Below are 5,953 nucleotides of genomic sequence, written 5' to 3' on the forward strand. Positions count from 1 at the left end.
ACGCATGGTTCCCGTTGTCATGCCTATCACTTCTCGCGCTGTTTCGCTAACCGCATCATGGATGTGCTTCCACTGCTCGTTCAGGTCCACTCCAGCTGGTTCACCGATCCGTCTATCAACTTGCGGAGTATACCCTGCAGCAACTCCTCCCGCTGATAACCTCTGGATATCCAGACATATCCTCCTCGCCGATCTCGATTCAAATACGTTGAACAACCGCGAATCTTGCCTACCACGAGATAGTGATCCGAGTCGATGTTTGGCCCTCGAAAGGGCCGCACATCTTTGACGTCTGGAAAGTGCCGGCCGTAGATCAGCATGTGGTCGATCTGGGAGCAGGCCTCTCCATTGGGGTGTCACCAGGTGTGCTTCCGAACGTTCAGATGTGCAAAATAGGTACTACAGATGGCCATTCCCCTGGCCGCGGCGAAGTTCACTAACCTCAAGCCGTTGTCGTTGGTGGTAGAGTGAAGGCTTTCCCTACCAATAACTGGACAAAAGAACTCCTCTTGTCTGACTTGTGCGTTCGTATCTTCGATGACGATCTTTATATCATGATGTGGGCACTCTCCATACGTTTTCTCAAGGAGCTCATAGAACTCCTCCTTTACGTCATTGGTTTCATCGTTTGTCGGTGCGTACACGTCGATAAGGCTGTAATTGAAGAATCTGCCCTTGATCCTCAATACGCATAGACGGTCATTAATAGACCTCCACCTAATAACACGCTTCATTTGGTTTCCAAGTAGCACAACCGACGCCCCATTCCGCTCTGTCGCCGCCACTGCAGTAGATGTGATACTTGAAAGAAGTGCCCGCGGTCGGATCCGGTTTATGCTAACGCACCTCTTGTATGGCTGTTTGTTATAATCGTTTGATCGGGAAAGATCCACAGCATTAGACCTTAATTGATTTACGACCCATATGAAACAATAGCAATTTCTAACGAACTTTGTGAAGAATCGGTATGCGTAATAATGGACGGTGAGACCTAAACCCTTCGGAGGGATCAGTACTACGCGGTTCGGGATGGCCAGACTGTTGACGAGGCGGAGACATCAATTTTTACTGAAAAGTTGGCAAGCCATATGTAAGTGTGGCATGGTTACCGTGCTATTCATAACAACAGACACAATTAACACCACTCTTTACATCCGAGAGTCTCTAAATTGGTGTCTCCTGCCCATGATCCGTAAACTTGGCCATCCAGTACTGTTTTGGCCAAATTTGGCATCAGTGCATTGCTATTATTATCTCTCAGATAGTCTCGAGGTACGATGCTTGTCTAACAAGCAGGTCGTCGTAGGTTCGAGTTTCGGCTCGGGTGAGACTGTTAGCACAGACTAACAGACGTAACAGTGGAACCCAGCTCCATCGCCACAAAAAAACGTTCATTCCAAATTTTCAACCGGGTAACAGTCTTCGCGCGACAACGTCGTCTGTGGCGCTGTCATGCAATCTCATACATATTTTGTAGTTTCCCATTTGACACATGCAGTAACGCTGGCGCTGTTGTCGAAATACGAGACGCAGCGTGAACACGACAGCAGATGGTGCTAGTGTTACTAACGTAAAGTACTGGAATCATCCAAACGATGATTTTATTGAAAATTTGTTCGAAGTGTTATGTCTGTTAGTCTGTGCTGTTAGTGTCCAGTATGATCGTAGCGCTAGCCCCGAAATTGATCCTGTACACTTAACAGTTGGCTGTAAAGTCTGTGTATAATAAACAGAAGGTCAAGTTCCGAATAGGAATGTAGCACTAAGGCTTTTCTTTGCTTTTTGCATTACTGAAAGCACACGGTGGTCTGGTAGCAATCCAACGAGTTAATTTTCTTACCAAAGGAAGATTCCACCCAAAAAAATCGTAAAACACTGGAACAAAGAAGCCAAACTCAACGCTAACCAGTCTGTGCTGAAGCTGATGGACAATCTTCGATCAAAAATTCGATATAGTGATGACGAAAATAATAAATACACTTCCAGTATATTTTTCCAAATCTGTATCATATTTCCAGTTCGCTTAATTTTCGTTCTCTCTACTATATATACTGTCTGCTTAACGAACTTGCGTGTTAACGGGAAAAAGCCGTTGTTAAAAAATAGAAATTCAGTTCGAAAAGTTTAGCCCGTACGGAGCACCTTCCGTAGTTGTGTCGCACTTGCAAGCACGACGCAGAGTGACTTTGGTCTCGATCACACAGGTCTATAAGAGTTATCAGCATCAGCTGACTCTTCTGTGTGTGATGAGACATTCCTTTCAGTCTATAAATAACGCTTGCACAGCAGTGTGTGTAGTTAGGGATGAGCAATAGAATAAGGCGGCAGCGGAATGTGATACGATATAGATTGTGGAACAGTACCACCGTCCCCCGTAGTTTAATTGGTCAAAACACCATGCCGGAGACAGGGAGATTGCGGGTTCAAGTCCCGTCGGGATGCGGTATATTTGTTCAAATCTGTATCATATTTCCAGTTCGCTTAATTTTCGTTCTCTCTACTATATATACTGTCTGCTTAATGAACACTTATAGTTTAAATTAGTTTATTTGACACGGTACGATACACTTTCTGTTTTACTGAGCCAAGTACAATTCGTATTAATTCTACGTTAGCAGGGAAAAGAGGAAGGCCTTTTTTTATTCTCGCGGCCGACTACGAGCTAGTGGGGATTTAAGGTGAGAGGGGAGATACAATTTTGACTTAAAACTATTTGGAATTTTGTTTTTCAACTGGTAGAGCAATTGTATTCTTGTTTGTTGTGGGTTCAAAATATTTGTGTCAGCATAGATGCGGGCTCTTCGTTTCCGTGTCTTCAGCATAGTATATTTGTATTTGTAATGTAAAGCGTCAGCCTTTTCATTGCCCGGAATGGAACAATGAGAAAGAACCCACGCTAAGGTAACCCGGTAATTTTTATATGTTAAAGCACTTAAAAACCGCCGTATTTTCCCCAGGAAGTCACAGTCTTCATCGATCGCAGAGCCTCAATGGCACTGAGACTGTCTGTGAAGATGAAGTAGTGGTCTATGGGCAGGGTTTCGATGATCCCAAGAGAGTACTGAATAGCAGCAAGTTCTGCGACGTACACGGAAGCAGGAGCATCGAGTTTGTAGGAGGCGGTAAAATTTTCGTGGAAAACACCGAAGCCAGTGGACTCATCTAGATTAGATCCGTCAGTATAACACATTTTATCACAACTCACATGTTAATCTTATTTAAAAAAATCTTAGGGATCTCTTGTGGGCGCAATTGATCCGGGATACCAATAGTGTCTTCTTTCTTGGTGGTGTCGAAGAATATAGCATTGTTAGAAGTATCTAAAAGTGCGACATTGAAGGGAACGTATGAAGAAGGGTTAATATCTTGAGCCATGTAGTCAAAATATAAAGTCATAAATCTGGTTTGGGATTGAAGGTCGACCAACCTCTCGAAATTTTCAATTACTAATGTGTTCATGACCGTACATCGAATTAGTAACCGGTAAGAGAGATTCCAAAAACGATGTTTCAACGGAAGAATACCCGCTAGCACTTCAAGACTCATCGTATGGGTCGACTGCATGCAACCCAAGGCAATACGCAAACAACGATATTGTATTCTTTCTAGTTTCAAAATATGCGTGTTCGCAGCGGAGCGAAGCAGAAACAACCGTATTCAAGAACTGACAGTATTGTTGTTTGGTATAACCTTAGAAGGTCTCCTGGGTGAGCACCCCACCAGGTTCCGGTAATCGTACGAAGAAAATTAATCCTCTGTTGGCATTTTCGTGTCAGATACCTAATATGGCAAGCCCAGGTGCATTTAGAGTCGAACCAGACCCCGAGATATTTAGCGACTAAAACCTGAGTGATCGTTTTACCCGTTAGTAGGAGCTGCAGCTGAGCTGGGTTATGCTTCCTAGAAAAAACGACCAACTCAGTTTTCTCCGGAGAGAATTCGATACCCAGTTCGAGAGCCCATTCAGACAAATTGTCTAAGGTATCTTGCAATGGTCCTTGCAGATCGCTAGCCCTGCTACCAGTAATGGATACAACGCTATCGTCTGCAAGTTGCCTTAGCGTGCATGAATTTGCAAGACATTCATCGATGTCATTGACGTAAAAATTATATAAGAGAGGACTTAAACATGAGCCCTGGGGAAGGCCCATGTAACTAATTCGGGAAGTTGTCGAATCGCCATGTGAGAAATACATATGCTTTTCTGACAACAAATTGAGCAAAAAGTTATTCAAATTTGGTGAAAGTCCCTGCGAATGAAGTTTCGCGCTTAAAACTTCTATAGAGACAGTGTCAAAAGCCCCCTTAATATCCAAGAACGCAGAAGCCATTTGCTCTTTTCGAGCAAATGCGAGTTGAATTTCAGTAGAAAGCAACGCTAGGCAATCGTTCGTCCCTTTGCCCCGGCGAAAGCCAAATTGAGTATCTGAAAGTAAACCGTTTGTTTCGACCCATTTGTCTAACCGTAAGAGGATCATTTTCTCCATTAATTTCCGGAGGCAAGAGAGCATCGCAATCGGCCTATATGAATTGTGATCAGAGGCAGGTTTTCCGGGTTTCCGAATAGCAATGACTTTTACCTCCCTCCAGTAATAGATAATTTTCCATATTCGCGTACTGATTTTAGTTGTTGTATGCTGTTATGTTTCGTCATTACGATCTGCAGACACTCTTTTTTTGCTGTTTGGCGATTATAACCAACTTGGATTGATTTGGGGCCGCTAAAATAATAATACAGCAGTCGTCGACTTTCTCCAGTCGCAGATTTCAGCTGCCAGTTCTGCCTTGTTGGATGGATTCAGCCTACATCATCTGTCTCAAATGAATTACGTCAATAACAGTAATGACAGTAATGACCGTCTTCTTGATTTGGTTCTTACTAATTCCGATACCTTGTGTGAGCTTTCCTAGGCAGATGAGCCGTTAGTTCCTCTCGACTCCAATCACCCAGCGCTAGGTATAACGGTACATCAAATGGCACCTGTTCAATTCGAGGATTGTCCAACTGAACCAAGTTTAGATTTCCGCAGAGCTGACTTCGAAAACCTGAGCGCTACTATCTCTCAAATTGATTGACAAAAAAAGTGACCCTCCAATTGATGATGCTATAGTTTATTTTACCAACGCCATCAAAAATGCATTTGTTAATTGTGTCCCTTCTCGCCGACCGGTATCAAAGCCCCCTTGGTCTACCACTCGCTTGCGGCATTTGAAGCGACAGCGATCTTCGGCATTGCGCAAATATTACAGAATGCGACACACTTTGACGAAACAAGCATTCAATCATGCTAGTAATTCCTACCGGATCTATAATCGCTTTTTGTACAAACGGTACACTCTTCGGATGCAGAGTTCTCTAAGACGAAACCCTCAACTCTTTCGTTCGTTTGTTTACAGCAAAAAGAAAGAAGAAGGCCTACCTAAAAACATGTTTTTGGGTGATCGTAACGGTAATACGACAGTTGAGAAGTGCGAATTATTTGCTCAACACTTCCGGCAGATTTTCCGTAGCTCCACTGCCACAACTGCAGAGATATAGACTTAGCTCTAAATAGTATCCCCAGTGATGTCATTGACTTCAGCTCATTTTTGATGGCCAACCAGCAAATGGAAGCAGCAAGTTCCTTGCTGCGTTCTGAAAAAATGTAAAGCTGAATTTATACACCCGCTAAGATTATTGTTCAACTTGTCGCTTAGACGTTGTGTTTTCCCCACCAGTTGGAAGTTGTCAGTGATGTTCCCCGTGCACAAAAAAGGCGACAAACGTGATTTACAAAACTACAGAGGTATAATTTCTCTTTGCGTTTGTTCGAACGTGTTTGAGATAATCATTTATGATACTCTCTTCGCTCTTCGCTAGGTCCTATTTAGTAGATAGTACGTTATGCGTTAGGATTGGATCACAGCAATCTGCAAGTTTCTCGAATTTATCGGGTGTCCCGCAAGGCAGTAA

This window comes from Wyeomyia smithii, chromosome 3, assembly GCF_029784165.1.
Source record: "Wyeomyia smithii strain HCP4-BCI-WySm-NY-G18 chromosome 3, ASM2978416v1, whole genome shotgun sequence".
NCBI lineage: Eukaryota > Metazoa > Arthropoda > Insecta > Diptera > Culicidae > Wyeomyia > Wyeomyia smithii.